This window comes from Mus musculus, chromosome 7 (genome assembly GCF_000001635.26).
Source record: "Mus musculus strain C57BL/6J chromosome 7, GRCm38.p6 C57BL/6J".
Lineage (NCBI taxonomy): Eukaryota > Metazoa > Chordata > Mammalia > Rodentia > Muridae > Mus > Mus musculus.
Genome location: NC_000073.6, coordinates 121,524,036 through 121,540,008, shown reverse-complemented (window position 1 = coordinate 121,540,008; position 15,973 = coordinate 121,524,036). Strand labels below are relative to the sequence as shown.

Below are 15,973 nucleotides of genomic sequence, written 5' to 3'. Positions count from 1 at the left end.
ATCTGTGCCCAGTGAATGAAAGTTCAATTAGAATGGGGTTTGCTAATGAAATCCAAAGGCAGGAACAGGAAGCTGGCAAGAGCTGCTATTTTCTGGAAGTATAAATCAGAACCTGAAGAGGGTGGGTGTCGGGCAGGAGTGCCAGTGAGAGCAAGAGGGGGGCTCCCCTAGGTTGTTTGGGCCACCCTCAGGAGAGGGGCACCTGGCAAAGACGGACTGTATTCAGGTAGGTGAGCTAGAACCTTGCCTGGCTTTCAAGCTCATCTCTAAAAGAAGTATGCTTGCACTTTCCTTACTGGACGACTGTTGAGAAGTAAACACCCGAGACTGGCGTGACTGGCGAGACTGGCGGGAGATGAGTCTTCAAGCTGACTGGTGGATGCCAAGTGCTTCAGGAACGGCAGGTGGCGCTGCTATGGAGTCGGGCTGGCCTCCAACACTCATCTTCCTGAGTGCTGGGATGGCAGCGTGTGCCCAGCTGTAGCAATGCGTTCTTCATTCCCTTATGTACATTGATATGTTTATCATCACTGTGCCTCCAGAAGATAACCACTAATGAGGGTGTACATGTGTGTAAGGGTGTGCTGGCGCATATGTGTGTGTAGGTCATGAGTCTTGATGTCATTCCTCAGGCTCCACCCACCTTTCTTTCCCAGGGTTGTTTGTGTTTCCATCTCCCAGGTGCTGGCGACAAGCATGTGACATCCCACCCAGGTTTTCACATGAGTATTAGAGACTGAACTGAAGTCCTTAGACTTGTGTGGCAAGAATTTTACTGACTGGGCTTGGCAACCTAGTCGGCTTGGTTAGTTCCAGGTCAGTGAGAGACCCTGTCTATAAGAAAGAAAGACAGAGGGAGGGGAAGAAGGAAGGAAGGAAGGAAGGAAGGAAGGAAGGAAGGAAGGAAGGAAGGGAGGGAGGGAGGGAGGGAGGGAGGGAGGGAGGGAGGGAGGGAGGGAGGGAGGGAGGAAAAGAAAGGAAGGTGGAGCCTGAGGAATGACACCAATTTTACTCCAAGATAAACATTTTTATAATAACTTTATTTTTTAACATCTTATTTGGAAATGATTTTAGACATAGAAAAGTTGACCAAGTGGTAGAATGTTCCTGAATGTCCTAGACCTAACTTCCACCAATGTCAACATCTTACAAAACTGTATTTGGATTGTCACAAACAGCCAACTGTCAAGCACATGAAGACTAAAAGCTGACACAGATTGTAGTGGAGTTCTCCATACATCCTTCCTGTCCAGGACCCACTTCATCTTTCATCCTTATGTCTCTCTGACTTCCCCCATGTGTGTTCTGTCTTTCAGGATCTTGACATCTTGGAGTGTTCTTATCTGTTATGGTATAGGATGTTTCTCAGTCTGGGCTTGTCTGACATTTCCTCCAATTAGCAGACATTCTACATCTGGGTAAGATCGCCTCAGATGGAGTGATGCCCTACCAGGGACTTGTGATGTCGCTACATCTTGTACTAGCTTTGTATCACATATTAGTTTAGAATTATGGGGGCTTGGTAATTCATCAGAGGCCCATGAGTTTATGGCAGGGTCTTATGAAACCCAGACTGACTTCTAATCATTGATCCTCCTGCTGTAGCCCCTGAGTGCAGAGATTGCAGATGTGCACTTCCACACCTGCCAGATCTGTGACTTTGAACTGCACAGATTCATAGACCACACCCAGTGAGCCCGAGTTCCTTTGCAGCAGAAACCTCTTGTAGTGTTGCATAGCTTACTGTACCCTGTTTCCCGCTGCTGGAGGGACTGAGGGAGGCTAGACATGCAGGATTTAAATCGAGGCTTGCCATCTCAACTACATTGTGCCATTTGCCTGCAAACCAAGCTTGATAGGTTCCTTAGGGGAGGACAGAGAGCTCTGGGGCCACCAATTCAGCAGACACAGCATCAGAGCTGAGGCAGGAGGATCCCAAGTTCAAGACCCACCTAAGCTAAGGAGTGGTTTCAAAGTGAAAGTAAGACTAGAAATACAACTCAGAGGTAGAGTGCCTGCCCAGCTAGTAAGAAGCCACAGGCTTAATTCCCAGCACTCTGAAAAAAGAAGAAAGAAAAGCAAGGATGTAACAGAAGTACAGTTCTTGGGTAAGGTAGACGCACGTGTGTGATGGTGAGGTATACGCTTCATGCTTTGTACAGGGCAGCTCTATTTGGCTGAGCGAGCTGTGGCCACAAATGAGGGTGGTCCCAGTATGGACAGATTTTCAATGAGTTTGTTAAAGAGGGCCCAGTACTCTGGACTCCCCTGTAAAATAAATAGCCTGGCTTTCAAATATCAGTAACTAAAATCACAAAGAGCACTCCGACCTGGTCAAACAGGACAGTCCATTTTGCAGGAGGAGGTTCACACCTTACCCCCGGGCAGACTGCAGATAGTTGAGGTGGGTGCTTGGATGGAGGATGAGGAGGGAAAAATGTCTATAAGACCAGAAGTCTTAGCACGATGTCTGTCACATGAGGACAACCAGCCCCTGCAGCCTGGAGGGCTGCCCTGATGATAGCTGCAGAAGGGTGGACGCTCTGGCCAAGGCTGCCAATAGCCCACTCTTCCCCTTTGTTTACCAAACTGTTGATGTGAGTTGGGCTCATCACCATTCGGGACAAAGGGTGGTCTTCTGTCCTTGTTTGCAGCTAGTGTATGATTAGATTGAGGTCAATGGGATGTCCTTAGAGTATTGTATAGGCTTTCAAGAAAGTCCTCTTAACAGGGAAGAAAACTTAATTTCTAATTCCTTAATTTCCCTAATTTCTTTTGCTGACTGCCTGGAATGTGGATGTAATGGCTAAGTACAAGCAGCCAACCTTGGACCATGGTGGTGGGTGATCAGGGTGGGACATCAGGATAGGGGGAGCCTGGGTCCCCAGAGGTCACAGAGATAGCAGGCTGCTCCCAGGCTTCTACAACAAGGCTTACTATTGAAGGAGGAAAATAATGTAAGCTGGCTGATGAAGTCACTGATATTTTGCATACATGTTGAGCCAGAAACACATAAAGGCCATTTGGTGTGAGAGGGAAGACTAATTCCCAAGTGTGCTGTGTGCCACCAGATATCCACATTACTGCTGTGATTAAGCAGATCTCATGAGCAATCCCCATGAGGACATGGAGGATCCACCTAGGCCACTTAAGTCAGAGTCCTTCAGGGGGTCAGTCCCCAAAATCTGTCCCCCAGTGGTTTTAATGCTCATGAAAGTCTGTGGCCTACATGAAGGAATGATGTAGGTAAGTAAGCAAGGTACCAACCAATTATTTAAACTCAATTTGCCTAAAATTAACACGGAGGAATGTGATGCTCCATCATCCCTATAGGAGAAGCACAGTGGTCCTCTCTTATCTGTGGTTTCACTTTCAGTGAAGGGCCACACACCAAAAATACCAAATGGGACATTTCAGAAATAAACAGTTAATAGTTTTTAACTTCACGACTATTCTAAGTAACAGAACCAAAAATTTGCACCATCTCTCCTCATCCATCCTGAGTCACAGGCCACCCCTTTGTTCTGAGTATGCAATCTACATCTGCTCCACTCTTCTCCATCACCTAGGACCTGTCTCAGTTTTCAGCTGGATATTTAGGACAGCACAGAGCATGGGTTTGGAAAACCCTTGTTTTTACCCAACAATGCTTTGAAGATATGTCAGAAAGAAACTGTAAAGCGCTTCCTTATGTAAAAGATAAAACTATAATAAGATAGATTGAGAAAGAGAGAGAGAGAGAGAGAGAGAGAGAGAGAGAGAGAACACTCATACAACCTATTATACAGTTTTAACTGCTCCATTTTTATCAGCAGTCACTGCTAGGTTTTATCTTTATAACTTGAGCATGTTAGAGCTCGGCAGCAGTGTTGGAGTGGGTGTTTGGGTCACAGAGAAGCCCACAGATATGAACATTCTTCTCCATTTGCCCAAGGGAAAGTTTAACGTATCTTTTTATTTCTCTTGAACATTTGCCAAATTCGTTTCATTTTATTCTTGTAGATTATTCTCTTCTGCCTGCCAAATAGCCTTCCTTGAATGGGTGTGTTTCTTTCAATAAATAGTCTCAGACCTGGAGCATTTAGAATAGGATTTCCCAAATCCATCCATTTTGATTATTTTTGTCTCCCTCTTGATTTTTTTTAATATTGCCACGCCTGAGTGTATTTCATGAGCTATACCAAATTAATATGTTGACAATGTTCTCTCCTGCTTAGGAAAGCGCTGGCATTGACAGCAAGGACAGAGGCATGAATGGATGGGTTTGGGATTGTATCGAGCTCATTCTATCTTATTTTTGGAGTTATTTAATTTATAAAGTAATTTGGGGTTGAGGAGACACAGTGATACATATAATATTACAACCAAGTGTATTTATTACAAAATTATAAAACTTTATAGAAAAGTCCCTAGACAAGCTGGGAGGAAAGTCATTAAGGTATTTGAGCATTCATTTAAGTCAACAAATGTTCACTGAGCATCCCTCAGGCATAATGGGGACACAGCAAAGGATAGGCCAAGTGGCTCTCTTAGAGGCCCCCTTCAGACAAAGGAGAGGGCACACAGTGGTTGTCAGAGCTGTGCTTTTACTGCCAATATGATGCTGCGCCTGCGTGAGTACATTCGTTCCCTCTCTCGGCCTCAGTTTCCCCATCTTCAGAATCAGGGTGGCCGTCATTTACATGGTTGCATGACAAATGAAGTCCGGCGGGCAGATGGTGCTTAGGGAGTGGTGGCCTTGTTATCAGACTTCTCTGGAGAATCGGTGGGGGGGTGGTGGTGGTGGGGGACATATTTCTGTGGGAATTAGTAAAGGGAAAAGGAAAGAGAATGTATGTTAGGGTAGGGGGATGTTGGTCTTTTAATTAGGATTCTCTAGAGGGAAAAACCCAGAATAGATGTATGTGTTACAAAGAGGATTTCTCTGATTGATTTGCATCCCAGGGGTCACATAGTCCAACATGGCCATTTGCAAGCTGGAAAGGCAGAGAAGCCAGTAGCTGCCCTGTCCATTGTGGTTGTTTTAGCCATCCCAATCCTGGCCTAAAGCCTGGGGTTCTCTGAAGAGTTGCTGATGTTGAGTCCACACTGAAGTGCAGAAGAAGTTGTAGTCTGATGTCAGCAGACCACCACCTTGTGCACCTCGCTAGGATGGAGGGGCTGGCAGGAAGCACTCTTTGCCTTTCTCCAACTTCCCTCCATCTGGACCACTCTCCCATGGGAAGATGCTGCCCACATTCCTGGGCCTGCCTTTCTACCCTCGTCACTGTCCCACCTGCCAATCATCTCTGAAATGCCTCTCACAGACATACAGAGGTACATCTCAACAGTCAAGCTGACAACCAAGACCAACCCTAACACTCCAGGAAACAGACTGAATATTACAGAACAGCAAAGACAGATGGCCAAGCCAGGGAACGGAGCCAGGGGGATGGGGAGGAGCTGGACTCGCCTAAAACAAGGATGCCTGGAAAACCTAGGTTAAGGCAGAAGCTTTGGGATGGCAGTGGACGTGGTGCTCACGGCTCTGCAGGAGGTGCTTTGGGGAAGGTCTGCTAAGCAAAGTAGCAGCGGCCAACACACTAGGGCGGATGTTGATGAAGACACTGCCCTACAATCCCTTTTTCCTGCTGACCTCAGACTCCAGCTTCTGCCTTTCTGTAAGGGAGTGATTATTAAAGGTGGCCTTTGATGCATCCAGCCCCTTAAGAAGAAGCATGGCTCTGTGGCCACTGGTGTGTGAAGAAGCCAGGGGCACACTATATCCAGAGTAACTGTGTGGGAAGGAGAAGTTAACTGCATCTCTCTTTATTAAGCCCTTTAGTTACTTGATTATAAAGTGAAAATTAGTTTTCAAGAAATGTAGGAGGTGGTAATGCTCACCTGTAACCCCAGTGGCAGGGTCAAAAGTCTCAGGCCAGCCTGGGCTACACAGCCAGAACCTGTCTCAAAACAAGACAAGACAAGGCAAAACAAAACAAAATGGTAAAGTTGAAAGAAACAAACAGGAGATCCCACTGAGAGCTGGACTTGATTTGCATTGCTTCTCTCTCTCTCTCTCTCTCTCTCTCTCTCTCTCCATCGCGCACTTGCTCAGGTTCTATGGAATTCTTTGGAGAATTCAGGCACTGATACTTGCATAACACTCTGCACAAGACCATATGCGGTGTGGACATGGTGGGATGACTTCGTTGCTGTGGTAACTGATGACTGCCAGCAGTGCTGTGTCCTTGCTCATCCTGAGTCTTCCTTCATGTCAGAAATTCATTTCCCGAACTCTTTTGCCCGGGATAACTTCATACCATCCTTCAGATGGTAACTCAAGGACATATTCTTCAGGCAGCCCTCCTTCCTTCCCTCTTTTCACATTATAATCACCTGTTTAAATGGCTTCCACCAGACTGTAGGCATTTGTGGATCCCAGCCTACAGGCCAATTCTATGCTTCTAATCCGGATCAGAAATCAAGAAAAGTCTGATAAATAACACCCCAAGGATTTTTTTTTTAAAGAAACGAATTTAATGGTGGCCCAAGAAGCAATGACCAACTCTACTTGTAGGTGGCAAAATCGAACAGGCAGAGCGGAGTGGGATTTCCAACACAACTGGCTTTAGTGTCTTCTGCCTTTGCTTATTAAGCAAGTGGCTGAATTGAGAGACTTAGACTTACCAAAATGTGGTGCCACTGAGGCCTAAGGAGATTAAGATACTGGCTTTAGGGTCAGAATTTCCAACGTTAAAACCAGGCTACCTTGTTTGCCATCTGTGAAACTTCCTGTAGCTTACTTCATTTCTCTAGTCCTCCGGTTTCCCGGAGAGATGGGCATTAAAAAAACAAAAACAAAAACAAAACAAAACAAAACAAAACAAAACAAAACAAAACAAAAAAACCCCAAAAAACAAAAAAAAAAAAACCACCTACCTCTGTCCAAACAAGAAAATGGAAGGTGAGCGGGTATGTTCGCGCACACCAGGATACAGGGGACTTAGAGGAGACAGGGGAATTAAGAAGAGTCCTTCTTGAATCCTCGTTCTACCTGTGTAGCCTGGAGGATGCGGGGTGTGGGTGGAGATGCACTTGGCGCCCCACACCAGCCCTAACATCTTCAGGGTGCACCTAGAGAGGAAACCGGTTTCTGGGGTTTTGAATCTGGTTGGGGCTCCTGAAAGGAAGCTCCTGGGGCGCTGTGCTTCCTGGCTTCCCCTGTCTCCCTCCTCCTGTGCTGCAAGGAAAGCTGAGGTTCACAAAGTGGCCCTTTAAATGGTTTTTATAGCGACATAACAGCGCCAGCGGGCGGCTGGCCTCCTCTGCGATGACCTCTGAGCTGGTGGTAAATTGCATCTCTTGGCACAGGCGGCTGCGGGCAGCAGCAGGATCAATAGTGCAGCCCTTGTCTGGTGGAGGGCAGAGAGTGATGGTGGGGGACGCGTCTGGGGATTACCAGAGAGGTTCAGGCCAAGGCCCCAAAGGGGTTTGCAGGGACCAAGCCAGGCCATATGAGACTCTTTCATTCCTTGGAGTCTTACAAAGGAAGCTCCCAGCCGTGGCTCCCAGGAACTCTCGGGGTACCGAGAATGTTCATGGTGGAACAAAAATGAAAACTCGATGGGGGAGCTATTGGAAGGTGGCACGGCACCCCAACCAGAGGCAGTCTTCCCTACTCCCTTGCTGTTTAGGAACCAGGCAGGAGGGCTTGTCAAACAGGGCATAATGTTCTGCATGCCAGAGCCCACTAACATATGGCCTAAACTTTCTTCTAACAGACATTAAGGGCCACTTTTGGGGGAGGGGGCTTGATTTCTTCATCCATGAATGGAATTATGAGGTGAGCTCTCTACGGTGTTGCCCTTAGGATCCCCGGCTATTCAGCTTGCAGACATGACTAATCGACATCAGCAATTGGCAGCCAGAATCTGGGATGCTCAGAGAGACTAAGTATATAGTCCTCCATATAGACCAGTTCAAGATGGCAATTAGGATAAATCACACACTGATTTTGCTAGCTCCAGTGCTTTAAGCTACACGGTAAAGAACCATAGTTACTGCTCACGAGCATGCTATCATCATGTTAGAGAAGTATGTTGCTAATGTATTTGCAGATAAATAAGTGTATCCTCACAACCATTAGTTAGAGGAAGCTAATATAACCTAGGACATTTCATCTACAAAATCAAATGAACAAAACATCCCCAGACATTAATACACATGTCTTCCAGGTTAGGAGACAACCCAGATGGAAATCTATCTCAAGACTGTACTGATCAGGCAACCAGAGAGTGTGAATAAGTTTTCTAGAAAGTTCCAAGATGTTGCTAAGTTCATAAGAAGTTGCTCCATGGTGTTGATGAGAATAGGGTATTTTACATGAATTTCTCATTGTAAAGACTGAGGTGATAGTCATAATGCATGAGGGTGACATAGGTGGCCTTGCATGAAGTTGACATAGGTGGCCATGCATGAAGGTGACATAGGCAGCCTTGACTTTTACTTTTCAAAGGGTTGGGAGGGGTCTTTTGTGATCCGAGGATTTCTCTAGAATTGGGAGGATGTCTAAACCATGCTAGGCTCCTTTCTTTATATTTCAATTCTAATATTTTGTTTTCAGCATGACCTGCTGTCACCACCACCAGAACACACCCCAGTTTGAATGTTGGTTGCCCAGCATCCATATTTTAGGGCATTAATCACCAAAGCCGTGTGTTAGTGGCATTTGGATGTGGGGCTCTGTGAAAGTAAATCAGATGACGCCATGGAGATGGATGTCCCATGACAGCCTCAGTTGCTCTTTTTTTTTTTTTTTAAAGATTTATTATATATAAGTACACTGTAGCTGTCTTTAGACACACCAGAAGAGGGCATCAGATCTCATTATAGATGATTGTGAGCCACCATGTGGTTGCTGGGATTTGAACTCATGACCTCTAGAAGAGCAGTCAGTGCTCCTAACCACTTAGCAATCTCTCCAGCACCCTCAGTTGTTCTTTATGAAGAGAAGCAAGATCCAAGGTGGCAAGCTTGCTTGGTCTGACCAATGGATATCCTCTACCATGTTCTGATACAGCAAGAGGGCATTTGCTAGACACCAAGGCCAGACTTCCTAGTCTTTAGAACTCAGAGCCAAATAAACCTCTGTTCTTTATGTCACCCTGCCTATGTACCCTGCTATGTAGTAGTCAGGTATAGCCAAAGAAGACAAACTAAGACAGCTTAGCTATGTCTACCTCTCTGTTTCTGATGCCCATGCCTGGTCTCTTCTACCTGGCCTCCTCATGGCCTGGGCTACTTGCTCATCTCTCTACTCACACTTGACCTGTGTACCCAAAGAGAGCTTTTGGGGATGAATCATATTCCTTTGGGCTTAAGATTCTCTCTTAAGCTTTGAGCAGGAGTGTCTGCCATGAGGTGCTTTGCAGGATTTGGCTTGTTTGGGTCTCACCGAAGCTCCTGCCATCCTATCCCAGAACTTAAAGTGTGTTCTGTTTTCTCGGCCACTCTGCTCCCCACCAAGCCCAGTCCCCTTTGCCGCCCAATCTCGGGAATGATGTTCTCCTGTCACTGGCATTGTTATTTCAAGTCACCTCACTGAAGAGACCCCCACTGACTACCCTATGTGAAATGAGGACTCCTGTCATCCCCTGCCTCCTTATTCTGTTTTCTTCTTTTTCTGTGGTTATCTGCTTGTGTGTTCACTCATATACCATATATCTGCATATACCACATGCTCTAGTTTGCTTTACCCATTGTAATAAACTCCATGGCCAAAAACAATTGAGGGGAAGAAAGGATTGATCTCACCTTACAGGTTACAGTCCCTCAATGGAGAGAAGCCAAGAAAGAAGCCTGAAGGATAAACCATGGAGGAACACAGTACGCCGTCTTGCTCTTCATGACTTGCTCAGCCGCTTTCTTACCCAGTACCACCTGTCCAGAGGTAGCACCACCCATAGTGGGCTGAACTCTCCCACATCAGTCAATAATAATAATAATAATAATAATAATAATAATAATAATAATAATGATAATAGCTACAGTTCAGTTCTTCAGATTAGGCTCCTTCTCCTAAGTGGATATAGTTTATGTCAAATTGATAAAAACTAACTAGTGCATCCCCAGAATATTTTCCCATAAGGCACTTGACTTTCTCCTTCACTGCTATGTCCTTTGAGCCGGGGATGGTGCCCATCATAAATATTAAAAAATTATCAATTAAATATGTGAAAACATCAATAAGACAAATCATTATTTGAAGCCTCCCCCAGCCCCAGGCTCTGCATAGAACAGCTAACTAACTACTGACTTATTCTTATCATTAATTAAATTTGTTCTTTCACAGTTTGATAATGCATCCTGATTGCTCTCATGCCCACCTATCTCCTTTCTTCCTTTGTCTACTAACCTTACCCCCACATTCATGTTTTTTTAATTTGCTTGTGCCCTTAGAAACCTGATCAGGGGCCTCTTACTTCTTTGAATGACTAAATGATGCCAAGGTTGACAACGGCTTGGCACCAACATTAGGTCACAGTTGTAATTTAGTGTTTGCCATGTTGAGATCTTATTTTGGGTGGTCCTTGACATCCATGATATAAAATACTGTCAGAAACCAATGATAAGACAAAGCCAGTAGTCCATAAGGATCTTGCCTAGCATCCCCCTCTTCCCCAGACCACCTCACCAGCTCCAGCATAAGCAAGTTGGTACAGCAAAGAGCTGCTGGGTAACAGAGGATAGCTAAGGCTTGGCTAAAACAGAGAGTTGGCACTTGAGTGTATGGGCGTGGGGGAGCTCCTGAAAGGACAGGCTGTCTGTGTAGGCATAGTGGAGAGTCAGCACTTCTTAAATGCTACTCACAGGCCAGTCCTGGCATTTCCTTCTTCCCAGGCATACAGGTGGTCAACTTGGAATTTGGTTGGGAGATAAATACGTCAGGGCTGAGAGCAGAAGAATTTCCTGAGATTTCTGAAATGATTGTTGAAAACTTGACAGCATTGAGGATAAGATCATAGAATGAAGCTTGGAAGACTCAGAAAGAAAGGGAGGGGACGTCTCTTAGACCACGTACAAGATGTCTTCTGGGTTGACTATGGCACAGGAGAGACACCAGTAAGTTCCCATAGCAGTGTAGAGGAAGAAAGACCCCCCCCCCCCCAGAAATGTGTGCATAGCATATCCACATGTAGTAATGCAATATTCGGAAAATATTTCTTGCATTCCAAGAGACCTCAGAGCCTGAGTTTACAATATATCCTGAGGTCACTGAAGACTTACGACTGCTCTCTGATGAGTACTCAGACCATTTGTTTAGCCCACTTTGAGAGAACTCTGGCCTTTGATTTCCCATGTGTACTGGCTAGTTTTGTGTCAACTTGACACAGCTAGAGTTATCACAGAGAAAGGAGCTTCAGTTGGGGAAATGCCTCCATGAGATACAGCTGTAAGGCATTTTCTCAGTTAGTGATCAAGGGGGAAAGACCCCTTGTGGGTGGGACCATCTCTGGGCTGGTAGTCTTGGTTCTATAAGAGAGCAGGCTGAGCAAGCCAGGGGAAGCAAGGCAGTAAAGAGCATCCCTCCATGGCTTCTGCATCAGCTCCTGCTTTCCGACCTGCTTGAGTTCCAGTCCTGACTTCCTTTGGTGATGAACAGCAGTATGGAAGTGTAAGCCGAATAAACACTTTCCTCCCCAACTTGCTTCTTGGTCATGATGCTTGTGCAGGAATAGAAACCCTGACTAAGACACCGTGGAGTCAACTTTTACAACCTAAGCTATTACATAGCTGCAATCTTACTACTCTCCCATGCCCCTGACTCAGAGTAATGCAGGTGAATCATTAGTTGCGAACATCAAATACAGAAGTCAGAAGAAACTTCCTCAAATCTACCACAAAGGTCGAAAGCACCACTTATGGATATTGGTTGATAAACAGTGATGCTTGTTGTCTGGGTCAGTTGGAGTTAGTCAGTGACTTCATCTCTTGTAAAACTCTCTCTAGTATCCTGTTCTTTCTCCATGTGATGCTTTCTATGCTGTTCAATAAATACAGAGTTAGGGACCAGACAAAAGTCATTCCACAGACACAATCCGACTGACACAGAGACACAAACAGACAGAGACAGGCAGACACACGCAGGGACAGACAGAGTCTCTGCACATAGACATACACAGAAAGACACACATAGACACATACAGATAGACATAGATACAGAGACAGGCAGAGATTCAGACCCATACAACAGACAGATAGAGGATGGGAGGCACCGAGACTGTGAAGCAGAGGATTCAAATCTGGACTTTCCTCTCTGTTAAATGATTCTAAGTGGAGTGCCTTTATTTCTTTCCTTAATGCGATCCCAATGTATTGTTGGTAACTTGGAGCTTACCACTAATGCACATCCATAGATATGAGGCCACAGACACCAGTCTCATTTGTGTCCCGTACTGTGGGGAAAGTGGCAGACAGAACCCACAGCGTGGATGGATAATACCAACTGTCAGGAGTAATTGTTACCAAAGAACCTGTGCTCTGTGACCCAGCATCCTCCATGAGACCCCATAAGGCAGAGCTGAGGGGGCACCCTGAGAAGTGGGAGTCACACTGAGTGATGGGGCTCAGGATGAGAACTAAGCAGGTATGTCCACATCAGCTGGCCTGGCTTTGGGACACAGAGCCACTCTGTATAGTGCTGGTGGGTTGAGCATCCAGGGACATCGCAACAGCTTCTGGTTGGACGAGGAGATAGTTCTGTGTCTGGGAACCTTGGCTCTCAGGGTGTCCTTGAGGTATCCTCCAGATGTTGTGTGTCTCAGACTTCCATATTCACGTTACGGAATCACCAGTCCCTGCCTAGTGATATCATAGGCGTCACCACACCTTTTTATGTAAATACTGTTTGATAAAATGAGGTGCGGGCCTGCTGTTGCAAAGAACACTTAGCTGTTAAACACTTTTGCTTTCCACTCCATTGACTTTCCCTATTTATAGCTATTCCAGCAGAGCGGTCTATGTCACATTCATTTCCCGCCAGCTGCTGTTCTTCTCATCTTAGTGTGGAATTGAGACCTAGCGGTACCTGCCCAGGACTGCCTGTTCTCCCTGGCATCGGCCTCTGGGCCAGCACTTGATAGTGAAAATGCAGAGGAAGTCTCTTGTCTCTTCCATCCTGGAGGCGGTCCTGAGTAGACAGTAGCCATTCTGTGATCTGGGTTTACCTGGTCAGAGGTTATAAGCGGTGTGAATGGAGAGGAGAGAGTTTAAAATTCTGAAGAGGTATGGAAATCACGAGCCATGTAAATACTGTAATGAGGGTGGGGACAGATTAATATTAAAACACCGATATTAATAGTGATAGTAATGCTGGTAGTTAATCTTTATTGAGTTTCTTCCAATGCTCTGAGCAAAGCACTAAAATCTTAAATGCATTATGCATTTAACCTCATCCCAGCCCCACGGGGTAGGCTTTGAGTGGGCAGTATTGATCCGATGGGACTGTGCTCAGAGGAGGAGTAAGATTGTGGCTGGTAAGTAAAAAGTAAAATGAATTATGTGAGTGACTCAGGAGAAACCACCAGCTACATCTTTTCTGTACAAAGACAAAATGAGAAGAAGGGCAGGCAAGACTAAGGGGTGTTTTCTGTTCGACGAATCCCTGAGAGTGGATTTCTTAGCAGTAGAACTGATGTCTAAGTAAAAGCTGAATCTGCATTAACACCACTTCTGGTTGCCCCAGTAACAGGACCCTTAGTTTAGGACAATAATATTATAATTGGAAAATGCAAATGAAGCAAACAGTAATGAGAGGAGTTTTGTGGCCTAGTTAGCACTGCCTTGGGGGAAAGGAGACAGTAAGGCGAGGGCAAAAGGGAAAACGTTCGCGTTCTGGTTTAGTTACCTTGAGAGAGCTCGGCATGGCGTGTGCTTCCGGCTTCTCCCACAGGGTTGAGCAAAAATGGAATGGATAATAAATCATGCCCTCGTTGTCCACACTTCCTGGCCCCTTTCCCCACAGTCATAGCCACCTGGGAAAGGACGAAGGACTGTTTTTCTGGTGATCAGTGTCTGTGACCTTGGCTTTGGTCACTGGGGTCCAGGTCCGCCTGGGATCTGAGATGGACAGTATGGCCAGGCAGCGATGACATCAATCTACTGTTTAGCTCTTTCTTTCTGTCCTGTGAACAGCAGATGGTTGGGCATGCCCTAAAGGAGTCATGGGAGCAGGATGGGAGCCAGGAGAGCATACTCTTGACCCAACTTTAAAGACAAGGAGAGTGAGGTTCAGAGAGGCTAAGCAACATGTTTGGGGTTAGACTTTAAATGTTTGGTTCTAGTTCAAGCGGGTCATTCACTCTTGCTCTCCTCCAGCTGTTAAAGATGAACGAGACCTAATGAGGACAAGGAATGCATGCTAGATTAATGTCTGTCACTTAGCTTTATGTCATCATGTCCAAAACAGCAACAGAAGCAACTTATAGGAGGCTAGCAGCTTTGGGGGGTGGGAGATCAGAAAAGAGGATTCTAAGAAAGGAATTGAGTTGAATTGGCCTTTAGGCAAGAGGCTCCTCACCACTGTGGCCAGCAGTACATTGCAAGAGGCTTTATAGTCCCTCAGTTAAAGCAAGGTATCTCTCAAAGGTTTCTTAGGGAGATGGAGATCCTGTACATAAGATGTAGGCTTTGTTATCTTGTGACCTGTGCTGTGTGAGCAGTCAGGGTGCCCATGATTGCTGAGTGGCAGATGGGGTGGGGGCATGTCTCTTTGTAAGGGGAGAGAGGCTGAGGGGTTGTGTGTGCCTATCAGTTGTACCTGGATGGCCTAGGTTCTACCAGGAAAAACTTGTTTAGGCTGAGACTTGCAGAGATTTGGTCTGGCAGGATGGATGGAAAGGAAGACATGATGAAGCTGCTCAGGTCATAGGGGTGGGAATGGTGTGGAAGCCCCTTATGTCACAGAGGACCAGAAAGTACAGCAAAAACCTGGGACAAAATGCAACCTTCAAAGGCTTGTCTCTAGAGCCCTCCTTTCCCTCACTCTATCCAGCCTCCTAATGGTTCCACAGCCTCCCAATATAACCTGTGAGGGCCATTTCAGATCTAAACCATAAGAATTTCCCCCAAATGGTTACAGTTCTTTCCCTCCTCCGATGTTTCTCTTTTGTGATGTGACCACCAAGGTCCCCCCGTTAAGAGGCAGAATTTATGTTTCCAGTCCTTGGAACTGGGCTGGCCCTGTATTTGACATGACATGATATCATAATGGCTATGCCTTAGGGTTTTATTGCTGTGAACAGATGCCATGACCATGGCAACTCTTATAAGGGACAACATTTAGTTGGGGCTGGCTTACAGTTTCAGAGGTTCCGCCCATTATCATCATGGTGGGAAGCACGGCAGCATGCAGGCAGACATGGTGCTGGAGACGGTGCCGAGAATTCTACATCTTGACCTGACAGCAACCAGGAGAGACTGACTTCCCCACTGGGTGCAGTGTGAGCATAGGATCTCAAAGTCCACCCCCACAATGGCACACTTCTTCCAAGAAGGTCATACCTTCTAATAGTGTCACTCCTTGTGGGCTAAGCATTCAAACACATGAGTTTATGAGGGCCAAAACCTATTCAAACCACCACAGTTCATCATTTGTGAGCCCAGGTTTCAAGGACTTTGGTGGGACTCTACCCACTTTCTTGGAACCCTGAGCCTAGGCTAGTCTGATGGAGTTGGAGGAAATATCTGGAGGTGACACAGGTTGCAGGCTGAAGAATGAGATGCCTCAGGAAGCAGTTCCTAGGGCAGTGCCCCAGTTTATACAGATCAGCAGAGAACAGTCAAGACCAATAGAACAGTCTCACCACCCCAGGAACTTAGGGAAATAAGAAATGTTTGTTTTGTATATGATCTTAATCCCTTTTTTTTTTTGCTATGATAAAATACTCTGGAGAAAACAACTTAAAGGAGAAAGGGTTTAGTTTGATTTACA

The 15,973-nt window shown here is 45.8% G+C and overlaps 1 long non-coding RNA gene across 2 annotated transcripts in view; it reads left to right on the top strand.

Annotated features, from left to right (window-relative positions):
- The first annotated feature begins 133 nt into the window (after positions 1-133).
- The window catches only part of Gm39081, a 36,683-nt gene continuing 20,843 nt past the window's right edge, over positions 134-15,973 (top strand). For both annotated transcript variants that reach the window (XR_869921.2, XR_001778281.2), the window contains exon 1: positions 134-226. This is a non-coding gene — a long non-coding RNA (predicted gene, 39081). The remainder of the gene's footprint in view (positions 227-15,973) is intronic.